This window comes from Paramisgurnus dabryanus, chromosome 11, assembly GCF_030506205.2.
Source record: "Paramisgurnus dabryanus chromosome 11, PD_genome_1.1, whole genome shotgun sequence".
NCBI lineage: Eukaryota > Metazoa > Chordata > Actinopteri > Cypriniformes > Cobitidae > Paramisgurnus > Paramisgurnus dabryanus.
In genome coordinates, this window is record NC_133347.1 from 40,064,100 (window position 1) to 40,081,930 (window position 17,831).

General features: G+C 38.4%; 3 long non-coding RNA genes across 3 annotated transcripts in view; 2 read left to right on the plus strand and 1 right to left on the minus strand.

Moving 5' to 3' along the window:
* LOC135765263 (uncharacterized) overlaps positions 1 to 17,831 on the plus strand; it is a 612,169-nt gene that overhangs the window by 410,187 nt on the left and 184,151 nt on the right. The gene's annotated exons all lie outside the window — the stretch shown is intronic.
* Positions 13,193 to 15,578, plus strand: LOC141282967 (uncharacterized). The gene is made up of 3 exons (XR_012337894.1): positions 13,193 to 14,127; positions 14,835 to 14,971; positions 15,289 to 15,578. It is a non-coding gene; the product is annotated as an uncharacterized lncRNA (long non-coding RNA).
* Positions 15,369 to 17,238, minus strand: LOC141282968 (uncharacterized). The gene is made up of 4 exons (XR_012337895.1): positions 16,792 to 17,238; positions 16,563 to 16,694; positions 15,585 to 15,671; positions 15,369 to 15,474 (listed from the first exon to the last, which is right to left on the minus strand). It is a non-coding gene; the product is annotated as an uncharacterized lncRNA (long non-coding RNA).

The window sequence follows — 17,831 nt, forward strand, 5'->3', positions numbered from 1 at the left end:
CATTATGGGATGCCAATTTTTTCCCTAGCAACCAAATACAGTACCCTAGCAACAGAGTAAACAAAGCCTTATATCTCCGCACCAGAACATCATAGAGACACGGGGGTTTGACCGTTTGACTCGTGACTCAGAGTGTAATCATTATGGGATGCCAATTTTTTCCCTAGCAACCAAATACAGTACCCTAGCAACAGAGTAAACAAAGCCTTATATCTCCGCACCAGAACATCGTAGAGACACGGGGGTTGGACCGCTTGACTAGTAACTCAGAGTGTTATCATTATGGGATGCCATTTTTTTCCCTAGCAACCAAATACAGTACCCTAGCAACAGAGTAAACAAAGCCTTATATCTCCGCATCAGAACATCGTAGAGACACGGGGGTTGGACCGTTTGACTCGTGACTCGGAGTGAAATCCTTATGGGATGCCAATTTTTTCCCTAGCAACCAAATACAGTACCCTAGCAACAGAGTAAACAAAGCCTTATATCTCCGCATCAGAACATCGTAGAGACACGGGGGTTGGACCGTTTGACTCGTGACTCAGAGTGAAATCATTATGGGATGCCATTTTTTTCCCTAGCAACCAAATACAGTACCCTAGCAACAGAGTAAACAAAGCCTTATATCTCCGCACCAGAACATCGTAGAGACACGGGGGTTGGACCGCTTGACTTGTGACTCAGAGTGTAATCATTATGGGATGCCATTTTTTCCCTAGCAACCAAATACAGTACCCTAGCAACAGAGTAAACAAAGCCTTATATCTCCGCATCAGAACATCGTACAGACACGGGGGTTGGACCGTTTGACTCGTGACTCAGAGTGAAATCATTATGGGATGCCATTTTTTTCCCTAGCAACCAAATACAGTACCCTAGCAACAGAGTAAACAAAGCCTTATATCTCCGCACCAGAACATCGTAGAGACACGGGGGTTGGACCGCTTGACTTGTGACTCAGAGTGTAATCATTATGGGATGCCATTTTTTCCCTAGCAACCAAATACAGTACCCTAGCAACAGAGTAAACAAAGCCTTATATCTCCGCATCAGAACATCGTACAGACACGGGGGTTGGACCGTTTGACTCGTGACTCGGAGTGTAATCTTTATGGGATGCCAATTTTTTCCCTAGCAACCAAATACAGTACCCTAGCAACAGAGTAAACAAAGCTTTATATCTCCGCATCAGAACATCGTAGAGACACGGGGGTTGGACCGTTTGACTCGTGACTCGGAGTGTAATCATTATGGGATGCCAATTTTTTCCCTAGCAACCAAATACAGTACCCTAGCAACAGAGTAAACAAAGCCTTATATCTCCGCATCAGAACATCGTAGAGACACGGGGGTTGGACCGTTTGACTCGTGACTCGGAGTGTAATCATTATGGGATGCCAATTTTTTCCCTAGCAACCAAATACAGTACCCTAGCAACAGAGTAAACAAAGCCTTATATCTCCGCATCAGAACATCGTAGAGACACGGGGGTTGGACCGCTTGACTCGTGACTCAGAGTGTAATCATTATGGGATGCCATTTTTTCCCTAGCAACCAAATACAGTACCCTAGCAACAGAGTAAACAAAGCCTTATATCTCCGCATCAGAACATCGTACAGACACGGGGGTTGGACCGTTTGACTCGTGACTCAGAGTGAAATCATTATGGGATGCCATTTTTTTCCCTAGCAACCAAATACAGTACCCTAGCAACAGAGTAAACAAAGCCTTATATCTCCGCACCAGAACATCGTAGAGACACGGGGGTTGGACCGCTTGACTTGTGACTCAGAGTGTAATCATTATGGGATGCCATTTTTTCCCTAGCAACCAAATACAGTACCCTAGCAACAGAGTAAACAAAGCCTTATATCTCCGCATCAGAACATCGTACAGACACGGGGGTTGGACCGTTTGACTCGTGACTCGGAGTGTAATCTTTATGGGATGCCAATTTTTTCCCTAGCAACCAAATACAGTACCCTAGCAACAGAGTAAACAAAGCTTTATATCTCCGCATCAGAACATCGTAGAGACACGGGGGTTGGACCGTTTGACTCGTGACTCGGAGTGTAATCATTATGGGATGCCAATTTTTTCCCTAGCAACCAAATACAGTACCCTAGCAACAGAGTAAACAAAGCCTTATATCTCCGCATCAGAACATCGTAGAGACACGGGGGTTGGACCGTTTGACTCGTGACTCGGAGTGTAATCATTATGGGATGCCAATTTTTTCCCTAGCAACCAAATACAGTACCCTAGCAACAGAGTAAACAAAGCCTTATATCTCCGCATCAGAACATCGTAGAGACACGGGGGTTGGACCGCTTGACTCGTGACTCGGAGTGTAATCATTATGGGATGCCATTTTTTCCCTAGCAACCAAATACAGTACCCTAGCAACAGAGTAAACAAAGCCTTATATCTCCGCATCAGAACATCGTAGAGACACGGGGGTTGGACCGTTTGACTCGTGAATCGGAGTGTAATAACTATGGGATGCAATTTTTTCCCTAGCAACCAAATACAGTACCCTAGCAACAGAGTAAACAAAGCCTTATATCTCCGCATCAGAACATCGTAGAGACACGGGGGTTGGACCGTTTGACTCGTGACTCAGAGTGTAATCATTATGGGATGCCATTTTTTCCCTAGCAACCAAATACAGTACCCTAGCAACATAGTTAACAAAGCCTTATATCTCCGCACCAGAACATCGTAGAGACACGGGGGTTGGACCGTTTGACTCGTGACTCGGAGTGTAATCATTATGGGATGCCATTTTTTCCCTAGCAACCAAATACAGTACCCTAGCAACAGAGTAAACAAAGCCTTATATCTCCGCATCAGAACATCGTAGAGACACGGGGGTTGGACCGTTTGACTCGTGACTCAGAGTGAAATCATTATGGGATGCCATTTTTTTCCCTAGCAACCAAATACAGTACCCTAGCAACAGAGTAAACAAAGCCTTATTTCTCCGCACCAGAACATCGTAGAGACACGGGGGTTGGACCGCTTGACTAGTGACTCAGAGTGTAATCATTATGGGATGCCAATTTTCTCCCTAGCAACAAAACTTAGTACCCTAGCAACGGAAAAAATGTTAGCTTCATGCTAGCTTCATGCTAATCATGTTAGCTTCATGCTAGCTTCATGCTTATCATGCTAGCATCATGCTAGCTTCATGCTAATCATGCTAACATCATGCTATCTTCATGCTACTCATGCTAGCAGCATGCTAGCTTCATGCTAATCATGCTAGCATCATGCTAGCTTCATGCTAATCATGTTAGCATCATGCTAGCTTCATGCTAATCATGCTAGCATCATGCTAGCTTCATGCTAATTTATGTTAGCATCATGCTAGCTTCATGCTAATTCATGTTAGCATCATGCTAGCTTCATGCTAATTTATGTTAGCATCATGCTAGCTTCATGCTAATTCATGTTAGCATAATGCTAGCTTCATGCTAATTCATGTTAGCATCATGCTAGCTTCATGCTAATTTATGTTAGCATCATGCTAGCTTCATGCTAATTCCTTAAAGACTTACCAAGCCACGCCCCTAGCAACCAAATTTGAGCACCCTAGCAACCGAATAAAAAAAGCCTTATATCTCTGCATCAGAACATCGTAGAGACATGGGGGTTGGACCGTTTTACTTGTGACTTGGGGTGTAATCACTGGACACATCATTGGCCACTCCCAAGCCACGCCCCTAGCAACCAAATACAGTACCCTAGCAACAGAGTAAACAAAGCCTTATATCTCCGCATCAGAACATCGTAGAGACACGGGGGTTGGACCATTTGACTCGTGACTCGGAGTGTAATCTTTATGGGATGCCAATTTTTTCCCTAGCAACCAAATACAGTACCCTAGCAACAGAGTAAACAAAGCTTTATATCTCCGCATCAGAACATCGTAGAGACACGGGGGTTGGACCGTTTGACTCGTGACTCGGAGTGTAATCATTATGGGATGCCAATTTTTTCCCTAGCAACCAAATACAGTACCCTAGCAACAGAGTAAACAAAGCCTTATATCTCCGCATCAGAACATCGTAGAGACACGGGGGTTGGACCGCTTGACTCGTGACTCGGAGTGTAATCATTATGGGATGCCATTTTTTCCCTAGCAACCAAATACAGTACCCTAGCAACAGAGTAAACAAAGCCTTATATCTCCGCATCAGAACATCGTAGAGACACGGGGGTTGGACCGTTTGACTCGTGAATCGGAGTGTAATCACTATGGGATGCCATTTTTTCCCTAGCAACCAAATACAGTACCCTAGCAACAGAGTAAACATAGCCTTATATCTCCGCATCAGAACATCGTAGAGACACGGGGGTTGGACCGTTTGACTCGTGACTCAGAGTGTAATCATTATGGGATGCCATTTTTTCCCTAGCAACCAAATACAGTACCCTAGCAACAGAGTAAACAAAGCCTTATATCTCCGCACCAGAACATCGTAGAGACACGGGGGTTGGACCGTTTGACTCGTGACTCGGAGTGTAATCATTATGGGATGCCATTTTTTCCCTAGCAACCAAATACAGTACCCTAGCAACAGAGTAAACAAAGCCTTATATCTCCGCATCAGAACATCGTAGAGACACGGGGGTTGGACCGTTTGACTCGTGAATCGGAGTGTAATCACTATGGGATGCCATTTTTTCCCTAGCAACCAAATACAGTACCCTAGCAATAGAGTAAACAAAGCCTTATATCTCCGCATCAGAACATCGTAGAGACACGGGGGTTGGACCGTTTGACTCGTGACTCAGAGTGTAATCATTATGGGATGCCATTTTTTCCCTAGCAACCAAATACAGTACCCTAGCAACAGAGTAAACAAAGCCTTATATCTCCGCACCAGAACATCGTAGAGACACGGGGGTTGGACCGCTTGACTAGTGACTCAGAGTGTAATCATTATGGGATGCCAATTTTTCCCTAGCAACCAAATACAGTACCCTAGCAACAGAGTAAACAAAGCCTTATATCTCCGCACCAGAACATCGTAGAGACACGGGGGTTGGACCGCTTGACTAGTGACTCAGAGTGTAATCATTATGGGATGCCATTTTTTTCCCTAGAAACCAAATACAGTACCCTAGCAACAGAGTAAACAAAGCCTTATATCTCCGCATCAGAACATCGTAGAGACACGGGGGTTGGACCGTTTGACTCGTGACTCGGAGTGAAATCCTTATGGGATGCCAATTTTTTCCCTAGCAACCAAATTCAGTACCCTAGCAACAGAGTAAACAAAGCCTTATATCTCCGCATCAGAACATCGTAGAGACACGGGGGTTGGACCGTTTGACTCGTGACTCAGAGTGAAATCATTATGGGATGCCATTTTTTTCCCTAGCAACCAAATACAGTACCCTAGCAACAGAGTAAACAAAGCCTTATATCTCCGCACCAGAACATCGTAGAGACACGGGGGTTGGACCGCTTGACTCGTGACTCAGAGTGTAATCATTATGGGATGCCATTTTTTCCCTAGCAACCAAATACAGTACCCTAGCAACAGAGTAAACAAAGCCTTATATCTCCGCATCAGAACATCGTAGAGACACGGGGGTTGGACCGTTTGACTTGTGACTCGGAGTGAAATCCTTATGGGATGCCAATTTTTTCCCTAGCAACCAAATACAGTACCTTAGCAACAGAGTAAACAAAGCCTTATATCTCCGCATCAGAACAGCGTAGAGACACGGGGGTTGGACCGTTTGACTCGTGACTCAGAGTGAAATCATTATGGGATGCCATTTTTTTCCCTAGCAACCAAATACAGTACCCTAGCAACAGAGTAAACAAAGCCTTATATCTCCGCATCAGAAAATCGTAGAGACACGGGGGTTGAACCGCTTGACTCGTGACTCAGAGTGTAATCATTATGGGATGCCAATTTTTTCCTTAGCAACCAAATACAGTACCCTAGCAACAGAGTAAACAAAGCCTTATATCTCCACACCAGAACATCGTAGAAACACGGGGGTTGGACCGCTTGACTAGTGACTCAGAGTGTAATCATTATGGGATGCCAATTTTCTCCCTAGCAACCAAACTTAGTACCCTAGCAACGGAAAAAATGTTAGCTTCATGCTAGCTTCATGCTAATCATGTTAGCTTCATGCTAGCTTCATGGTTATCATGCTAGCATCATGCTAGCTTCATGCTAATCATGCTAACATCATGCTATCTTCATGCTACTCATGCTACCATCATGCTAGCTTCATGCTAATCATGCTAACATCATGCTAGCTTCATGCTAATCATGCTAACATCATGCTAGCTTCATGCTAATCATGCTAGCATCATGCTAGCTTCATGCTAATTCATGTTAGCATCATGCTAGCTTCATGTTAAATCATGTTAGCATCATGCTAGCTTCATGCTAATTCATGTTAGCATCATGCTAACATCATGCTAAATCATGTTAGCATCATGCTAGCTTCATGCTAATTTATGTTAGCATCATGTTAGCTTCATGCTAATTCATGTTAGCATCATGCTAACTTCATGCTAATTCATGTTAGCATCATGCTAGCTTCATGCTAATTCATGTTAGCATCATGCTAGCTTCATGCTAATTCATGTTAGCCTCATGTTAACATCATGCTAGCTTCATGCTAATTCGTATTAGCATCATGCTAACTTCATGCTAATTCATGTTAACATCATGCTAACATCATGTTAAATCATTTTAGCATCATGCTAGCTTCATGCTAATTCATGTTGACATCATGCTAGCTTCATGCTAATTCATGTTAGCATCATGCTAGCTTCATGCTAATTCATGTTAGCATCATGCTAGCTTCATGCTAATTCATGTTAGCATCATGCTAACTTCATGCTAATTCATGTTAGCATCATGCTAGCTTCATGCTAATTCATGTTAGCATCATGCTAGCTTCATGCTAATTCATGTTAGCCTCATGTTAACATCATGCTAGCTTCATGCTAATTCGTATTAGCATCATGCTAGCTTCATGCTAATTTATGTTAACATCATGCTAGCTTCATGCTAATTCATGTTAGCATCATGCTAACTTCATGCTAATTCATGTAAACATCATTCTAGCTTCATGCTAATTCCTGTTAGCATCATGCTAACTTCATGCTAATTCATGTTAGCATCATGTTAACTTCATGCTAATTCATGTTAGCTTCATGCTAATCATGTTAACATCATGCTAGCTTTATGCTAATCAGCTAGCATCATGCTAACTTCATGCTAATATCATGCTATCTTCTTGCTAATCATGCTAACATCATGTTAGCTTTATGCTAATCATGTTAACATCATGCTAGCTTCATGCTAATCATGTTAGCATCATGCTAACTTCATGTTACGTCTTGTTAGCTTCATGTTAAATCATGCTAGCTAAATTGTGCTAGCTTTATGCTAAATCATGCTAGCTTGATGTTAAATTATCATGCTAGCTTCATGTTAAATCATGCTAAATTCATTTAAATTCATGTTAGCTTCATGCTAAATCATGCTAGCTTATGCTTAAACTTTCAGGCCAGGCTTTCTCAAGCCAACTTAAAGTTTGTCTTCAAACTTTACTATCTAGTTATTCTTCTGATCCAAAATTTTCCAATTCTAACTCCTCCTAGAGCTTTAACTCTACATACTCCAAACTCAGGTCAGACCTTCAGTCTTATCTGACTCGAGTTGCTATATCTTTTCTAAGGGATCAGACTTACGGAATTCCTAAAAATTGGGATCAAACTTCCCCAAATTACCATTGACTTAACATTGCAACAAACTTTGAAAGGTCATAACTCTGAGTCTCGATTGCGTAGAAATGTGTGGACTTCCACATTTGAAGAAGCTGGCAGGCTGTGTAAGAACATACCTCACAATGGGGTGTAAGCTGTACCCCTGGGGTGTAAGAGGCCCCCAAAATTTCCCATTGACTTATAATGGGGCAGGAAACATGCCCTTATAAGGGAATAAAAGCGTCCCAGATGGAATATCTTCACTTTAGAGTGTCGTGGAGACATGGGGGTGGGCTCATTTTACTTAGTCATCCAATCAGTCTCTGAGGATTCTTATCGAGGTATTAAGCCACGCCCCTAGCAACCAAATATGAGCACCCTAGCAACATAATAAACAAAGCCTTATATCTCTGCATCTGAACATCATTGAGGCATGGGGGTTGGGTCTTTGGGTCATGTTAGCATCATGCTAGCTTCATGCTAAGTCATACTAGCTTCATGCTAGTTTCATGCTAGCTTTATGCTAATTTCATAATAAATCTAGCTAACTTCATGTTAAATCATTCTAGCTTCATGCTAATTCGTGTTAGCATCGTGCTAGCTTCATGCTAATTCGTGTTAGCATCGTGTTAGCTTCATGCTAATTCGTGTTAGCATCGTGCTAGCTTCATGCTTATTCGTGTTAGCATTGTGCTAGCTTCATGATAATTCGTGTTAGCATCGTGCTAGGTTCATGCTAATTTGTGTTAGCATCGTGCTAGCTTCATGCTAATTTGTGTTAGCATCGTGCTAGCTTCATGCTAATTCGTGTTAGCATCGTGCTAGCTTCATGCTAATTTATGTTAGCATCATGCTAGCTTCATGCTAATTCATGTTAGCTTTATGTTAACATCATGCTAGCTTCATGCTAATTCGTGTTAGCTTTATGTTAGCATCATGCTAGCTTCATGCTAATTCATGTTAGCATCATGCTAGCTTCATGCTAATTCATGTTAGCTTTATGTTAACATCATGCTAGCTTCATGCTAATTTGTGTTAGCATCATGTTAGCTTCATGCTAATTCATGTTAGCATCATGCTAGCTTCATGCTAATTCGTGTTAGCATCATGTTATCTTCATGCTAATTCGTGTTAGCATCATGCTAACTTCATGCTAATTCGTGTTAACTTTATGTTAACATCATGCTAGCTTCATGCTAATTTGTATTAGCATAATGCTAGCTTCATGCTAATTCGTGTTAACATCATGCTAGCTTCATGCTAATTCGTGTTAGCATCGTGCTAGCTTCATGCTAATTCGTGTTAGCATCATGCTAGCTTCATGCTAATTTATGTTAGCATCATGCTAACTTCATGCTAATTCATGTTAGCATCATGCTAGCTTCATGCTAATTCATGTTAGCATCATGTTAGCTTCATGCTAATTCATGTTAGCATCATGCTAGCTTCATGCTAATTCATGTTAGCTTTATGTAACATCATGCTAGCTTCATGCTAATTCGTGTTAGCATCATGGTAGCTTCATGTTTATTCATGTCAGCATCATGCTAGCTTCATGCTTATTCATGTTAGCATCATGTTAACATCATGTTAGCTTCATGCTAATTTGTGTTAGCATCATGTTAGCTTCATGCTAATTCATGTTAGCATCATGCTAGCTTTATGCTAATTCATGTTAGCATCATGCTAGCTTCATTCTAATCCATGTTAGCATCATGCTAGCTTTATGCTAATTCATGTTAGCATCATGCTAGCTTCATGCTAATTCATGTAAGCATCATGCTAGCTTCATGTTAATTCATGTTAACATCATGTTAGCTTCCTGCTTATCATGTTAACATCATGTTAGCTTCATGCTAATCATGCTAGCATCATGCTATCTTCATGCTAATTATGCTAACATCATGTTAATGTCATGTTAATCATGCTAACATCATGTTAACATCATGCTAATCATGTTAACATCATGCTAGCTTCATGCTAATCATGTTAACATCATGCTATCTTCATGGTAATCATGCTAACATCATGCTAGCTTCATGCTAATCATGCTAGCTTCATGCTAATCATGCTAGCTTCATGCTAATCATGTTAACATCATGTTAACTTCATGTTAAATCCTGTTAGCTTCATGTTAAATCATGCTAGCTTCATGTTAAATCATGCTAGCTTCATGTTAAATCATGCTAACTTCATGCTAAATCATGCTAGCTGCATGCTAAATCATGATTATTTCATGCTAGCTTCATGCTAAATCATGTTAGTTTCATTTTAAAATTATCACGTTAGCTTCATGTTAAATAATGCTAGCTTCATGCTAAATCATGTTAGCTTATGTTTGTTTCATGCATAATCATGCTAGCTGTTTTAAACTTTCAGGCCAGGCTTTCTCAAGCCAACTTAAAGTTTGTCTTCAAACTTTACTATCTAGTTTTAATATAGTTCATTGTGGTTTTCCCTACAGCATTTGATTGGTTAGTTATTTTCTGTAAACATTCATCAATGTTAAAATAAAGTTGTAATGGCCTGCCATAAAGGTTGAGTTACAATTATTTAAAAACTCAAGATTGTTCAAAGAAGGAAATACAAAAAACTAATCTAAAACAATATAAAAGTCCAAGTGTGTTAAAAGTCCAAATGTGCAAAGTTTCCACCGTGTATATAAAATCCAAGAAAGTGATATCCAAAGTCCATAAAACATAACTGGACAGGTAAGCCCAAATACACAAACTCCACACATCAGCAACCGCTTGTTTTAGCTATAGTGTCAGCTAACCATGTGCTCCTGCTCCTTCCTTTTATACAAAGTTCCATGTCATGTGACCCCTCACATGACAGGCAGACGAGGCAAAATAAAAGACATACACACATAAAATAGCAAAAGGATAAAATGGCTAAGAAAACATGTAAAACTAATTTAAACTCAAATATACACAAGTCACAATATAATGAGTGGTAAAACATGTATCTTGTGTGATCACGTCACAACGTTAATGATCTAATTTAAATATGCTAAATTACCAAACAATACAATAAGTTTTCTGATTTGAGGGAAAATGCTACTGTTTCACAGATATGTACTTAATTAAAAAAATGTTTTACAGTCAAATACATTCAATAAATGCATGCTAACATTTGTAAAATAACATTTTAATTTGGATGAAAAAGTATGAATTCCCAAGAAATGCATCTTAAAACATCTTAACTTTTGTTACAATCTCAAAATAACTAAATATAATTCAGTTTTGTAGATATACAGGACAATCTGTAAATAAAACAAAATAATTAATTATCAATCAATACACTGCAAGTAAACTGTAAGTTTCCTCCAATTCTTATTAAACACAACATTACTGTGAAGTATAATAACTGAAATACAAAACAAATTTATGTCTACAATATTTTCACTCCAAAATAAATAGTTCTAGTGCTCAATACAACCATTGATTCTAAAAATGATTCTAAATTCAGAATCCTAATTTTACAGTGTATAAGTAACATTAAAATATGCCCAAAAAGGTCAGTGAAACCATACCACATTGAGTGGACTAGTTATCAGATGTTTAAGTGAATCACCAAAACGTGACTCCAATCAATGGACCTTTTCCTATAGATTATGTATCATATATGTGAACAAGGTTATTTATTACGTTATTTATACACACTTCACTTTGATGAAACTGTGCAATTTTATTTTCTGTGTGCAGGTTTAGCCACTGGTAAAACTCTAATGGCTATGACTGCTCTACATTCAGAGGGCTCATGTGTTTTCATGTCTCACCAGCATATGGCCAGTAAGATGATTTCAGTGTAATACTGTTTAAAGTATCTATTAGCCTACCATGTGTATTTTCTCTAAAATTAAATATTTAAGATATGTTAGGTTCGTACAAGAAAAATATTTTCTTACGAAATATCGCCAACAACACTCTTAGGTGGCTAAACAGATCCTATCTAAGCCATCATCTGTGTCCATATTCCAGTTTATTGTTAAAACAAGCTTTTGGCAGGCAGATAAAAAAACAGCTACAATCAACACTATTAAAACCGTACTTGTGTGTGGCACTTAAACAGACATACTGGGTGCATCCCAATTCAGGGGCTGTGGCCTTCCAAGGCCGTATCTGAAAGCAAATGACATCACCGGGCCGTGACGAAGGCTGTCACAATTCGAAGGCTCCTTTATATAAAAGCCTCTTACTGTGGCTTTTTCCCCCCTGAAACCGAGTTAGGGCTGTAACGATATATAGCTTGTCCCATTAAAAAGACCTGCCTGAATATGCATCGCGATTCAGTGTTTCATGTGCAGCTTGTGTGTATACTATGGCGTTTTTGTCAGTAAGAGAAGTCCTTATAAATATTCCTGTAGACATTTCCTGGAATAGCGTTTGCAATGCTAGCCTACTTCTTCTGTGGCACAAAGGGAGTTTCTGCACGAGAGCGCCCCCTGGCTTTTGGATGTGGCGGCATTTCACCGTAATTCATGCAAATTACTTAATTGAGAAAACTCGCATTTGCACGATAAATCGTTACAGCCCTACCGAGGATCCATAGATGTATCCTTCACAGCCTTGGCTATCCCAAAATTCAATATGAAGTCTGGGTATTTTAAAGTAAACAGTCAAAACTGTAGTTAAATAAAAGTGTATATTTTGCTAATTAAAGGTCCTTGTGTCTGTTTTACTATTATAAATGATGTTTTAGTGATGTAAATTAATATTATTGCTGCAATGTTGTGTGTTGCGTTTTGCTTTTGTATATTTCTAAGGTTGGTGAATTTTACATACTGTTGGATAGTTTAATCTGCATCAATGTGTTATATTTTCTAAAGTAAAATTAAAAAAATCTGCCACCATATTTATTTTTAAAAGTCTGATAGGTCTCAGCTTTTGTGTCCCAGTGACAAGCGTAGTGGGCGGGAAAAGCAAGTGATGCCCCCGTAGGCTAGACCGTCTCATTTCATTTCACTTCGTGGTGTTTAGAGGCTTCTGCCTTCAAATATTGAGCCTTGCCTTCAAAGTCCGCGACCTTAAAAGGATCCAGACCCTGAATTGGGATGCACCCTCAGTTTGTTCAAACTAAACCACACTGTAAACCCGAATAAGTTGAAAATACTCAAAAAATTTGAGGTAATCAGTTGCCTCAAATCGTTTGAGTTTTGATGATCCTGATTTTAATTATGCAGAACTTTTGAGTTTCTGGTTCTCATTTATGTTAATTGGACCTAACTGAAAGTACTAAGTAAGTTAACACAAACATTTTAATAACTACACAGTTATATTTTGAGTTCTTGCATATCAAACATTTTAATTACTACACAGTTATATTTTGAGTTCTTGCATATCAAACATTTTAATGACTACACAGTTATATTTTGAGTTCTTGCAACTCAAACATTTTAATTACTACACAGTTATATTTTGAGTTCTTGCACCTGAAATATTTCATTATCTAAACTTGTGTATTTTGAGTGCTTGCAAATCAAATGTGTCATTTACTATACTTTTCTATTTGAGTTCTTGCTAAGCAAATTGTTTATTTTCTATATCAAGTTAAATCAACTTCTAAAATCTTTATCAAAATGCTTCAGCAATTTCACAGAAACACATGACATGTGTAATAAAATGTTGGCAATTTATTTCACAAAAGGATTGCTCCACAGCAAATTTCATACATTTAAACTAGCATGAGACAGTTGCATTAAACATCCCTCTTAAATTTACATATGTGATACAATCTGCAGTCAAAAATTAAAGTCTGTTTAGCAACCCACATAAGTAAAGTTACCCTTTTAATGGGTTCAAGGTAACATAACTGTTTAACAGCATTTAATATTTTCCAGTCAAAAATTAAAGAGCACCAATTATGCTAATAAATTGGCACGTTAGCACGTTATTGCAATATCCCATAGTACATACATGTTATTAAAACTTGAACTAATGCAGTGTGAGTCTTATAAATTGCTTACATACCGCACCGATTTCCCACTGTCTGGAAAACGCTCGGTTTAGTTCCTGTCTCCGCCTCCCAAAATGTCTAGTGTAATCGGATTGGTCAGATGACTACTCAACTGTTATTGGTCAGCTGGGTTCGGCGTGTGTTTGAAAGGTTACGCCCCTGACTACGCGTGGGTTGACACAGATTCTGACTGAGAGTCACAGCCTCAGAGGCAACGTAAACAAGCGCTATATTTCTCTATAAACGATGGTGTTTCCATCGAGAGAGTTTCCAACTCCAGAGAGTTCAGACGGCCGTTACGATATAAACGATCTCCGTCAATGAATGCGATTGGATTTAACTTTTTTAGGTGTCCTTAGCTCTGCCAGAATGCTAAACGAAGACGAAAATGTGTTGCAAAGACATCCAAAAGGTAATTATAACGTACTACATAACTATATGGAAACACCAAATGTAGCACATAGAAAGTATTTGTTGAAATGATTATAAAACGATTTCACTTGGTAATTTCTACATTATTTTACTCTAGTAAAATTTATTATAAAAGACTGCTTACATACTCTATTACTGTGCAAACTATATGGAAACACCAAATGTAGCACATATAAAGTATTTGTTGAAATGAATATAAAACGATTTCACTTGGTAATTTCTACATTATTTTACTATAGTAAACTTAATTATAAAATACTGCTTACATACTCTATTACTGTGCAAACTATATGGAAACACCAAATGTAGCACATATAAAGTATTTGTTGAAATGAATATAAATCGATTTCACTTGGTAATTTCTACATTATTTTACTATAGTAAACTTAATTATAAAATACTGCTTACATACTATTTTACTGTGCAAACTATATGGAAACACCAAATGTAGCACATATAAAGTATTTGTTGAAATGATTATAAAACGATTTCACTTGGTAATTTCTACATTATTTTACTATAGTAAACTTAATTATAAAATACTGCTTACATACTATTTTACTGTGCAAACTATATGGAAACACCAAATGTAGCACAAAGAAAGTATTAATTGAAATGAATGTTAGTTCTACATTTTACTATGGTAAACTTTATTATGAAAGACTGTGCTATGTTTTTACTTACTAGGTTTTAAGGAGAATGCAACAGGTTCCAGGGCCTCTTACCTGCGTGATTCATCATCCAGGTTTTGCACAAATTGTCTAAATCCCTACACACAGAACATTTATTGTACCGACTATAAGCCTTTGAGGCGCAGGACTAGAGTAAGTTTTATTACATTTTTAAACCAATAACACTAAAGTATTATTATAGTAACAAAGTACCCAAAAGAACAAAAGATGTAACTTTAAAGAAAATATAGTAGTCAGTCAAAAGTTAGTTATTACAAATATATATTTAAATGTTAAACAATATACAAATAAACATACTTTAGTAACCATGTTGTGCTCGTCTTTCAAAAATTGTTCAATTCACTTCTTACAGCTATCTATTCAGATAAATGGCATATCAAAGCTTTGTCAGCTGATGCTATCTAAGATGACACTTTAGGGTTATCATCCTGTCGTGTGTTGTTCTCCAGATATGCTTGTAGCTTCCTGATCAGAATGTTGGCTTCCGACGACCCCTGCACTGAAGATGGCATGCAATCACGTCCTCCTTTGAAGGTCTCTCAAACTGTGATGCCAGGTCCATTGGAATCGGGGTTTCCTTCAGCTTATCTTCAAATACCTCAGCAAACACAAGCCTGATCACATCATCCACATAACTGTACAAATATTGCAGTCAATAAATCTTTTGTTTTGATAATTTATTTCCCTGCTTCATACATTAAGTTTTTAATTATGAATGTATTTGAAATAAAACATTACTGCTTACAGTATGTCACTTGTGTGTTTTGGGAACATAGCCTTGTACTTTCCCTCTCCTGCTTTTGTTACGGCTTGGTGACATTGTAATGGATGGCTGCAATATAAATAAGCAATACATTTATTTTAAAAGTAAATACTACCGTACTTTATTTAACACAGTTACTAAAATACTTAAAGGGGGGGTTTAATGGTATTACAAGCATTCTGACTTATTAACACAGTTATAGAGTTGTTTCCTCATGCTAAATGTAGGCAAAGTGTCAAAAATGCAGTTGGGCGTGTTTCAGAGTATTTCTGTGCCGAATGCACTTCGCCAGGGTTCGTACAAGTTTCGGCTAATTTTTTTCGATTACGGTTCTAACTGACGTTTCAGGGGTTTTCGATACGTATCACTTCTTTATATGGGCTTCCGCCGGAAAACTTCCCCTGGAAAACCCCGCCCAGCCGTCAGTCAGCGGGAGATGCTGGAGCTTGCTAACAGCTTATCACGCCACTCAGCTTTGTTTAATTTCAAAAGTCAACAATGGCACAACAAGAAGTGTGTTTTTGGATGTAAGGAGAAGACATCCAGCCTTATGGAAACAATGGATATAGTTTATTATCCGGATTAGCAGCGGAGTTTTGCGTGTGTGTGTTTGATGCGGTGGATTTTCATGACGAGTTACACGCTGTAAGTAAGACTTCTGTCTTATGTTGGAAATAGGCGTGTATATTATATAAATGACACGAACATGTAGTGAATCATAAGTTAAAACAGTGTTGTATAGTGTTGCATGACTCGTACTCGCTCCTCCCGTGTTATAACTCCTCCTTCTTCATTTTTTCGTACGTTATCGGAAAGATTCGGTAAAGCTAATCTTTCTTTTATAAATCTGATTAAACTAAAGACTCTTCAGAGATATAAAGGATGTCATACTACTCCATAGGTACTCCAGATTAATATCAGAAATGCAGAAACAGCGTGTATTACGTGAGCTTTAAATACCTGCACAGCATTCCAATAAATGGGAAAGTCACATTTTTTGCTGCAAATCTGAAATCTCAGGCTACGGACGGCAAAGGCATCCAATGATGATGGTGATGGAAACATTGTGAAACGATGCTACTGCCTGGGTTCCTATGATTATGCAGAGAAAAAAACTTTGTCATCATCAGTTATACATCTAAGACTGGTCGTGGTTTCACTAGCTAAATACATCATATGTGTTACATACCTTTGCTCCTCATATGCCAGTCTAACTCCTTGTACTGTGTGTAATGATGTTGCATGTTTGCATACAGTGTAGAAGGATGTGTATGGGGGTAATTTGATGCCAATATTATTGAAAATGGACAGACTAAAAGTCACAAATAGATATTACAACTTGTAAACACAAAACACAATCTACAAATAGATTAAAAATCCACAAACACAGTCCTCGTGATCCGCAAATGTAAAACAAGATCTACGAATCGTCTTTGTGATCCACAAATATAAAACATGATTTACAAAAAGAAATCAGTGACTTGTACTTGAAAACCAGAATTTGAATGAATGTAAAGTGACTTCTTTGCAGATGAATATCATTTTCTATTTGTAGATTGTGTCACATTTGTTTTCAGAATTCTGACACTATTGTTTCGCTTTGGTGACAAAATAATGCCATAATCGTTGAAAATGAAGAGACTACAATTTGTAAACACAAAACAAATCTGCAAATAGGTTCCAAATCTGCAAACAAACTCCTCATGATCCGCAAATGTAAAACGAGATCTACAAATATATAAAAATCCACGAACAGACTCTTCATGACATACAAATATAAAATGCGATTTACAAATAGATTTAAAATCCGCAAACCAACTCTTTATGATTCACAAATAGAAATCATCGACTTGTACTTGACAAACAGAATTTAAATTAATGCAAAGTGATTTGTCTGCGCATGACGGTCATTATTTGTTTGTAGATTGTGTTGCATTTGTTTTCAGAATTTTGGCACAACTGTTTCGCTGTTTTCCATTAAAAAAATCTACAAATGCCCTCCTCACAATTTGCAAACAAACACAGTCTAACTTGTATTTTCCAACCATTGTAAAAAGACATTCTTACACATTCTGTGCAAAGTTCAGCATGCAAGTGTTGAATCTGTGTTTGCAAATCACAGGGCCTTCACGAATCCTTCTGCACAAGTCTACAGATCTTTTTGGCACTATCTTTCCGCAGAGTTTGTCACTACGATCCACGCGTGTAGTCAGCCAATCAGGGGTATTG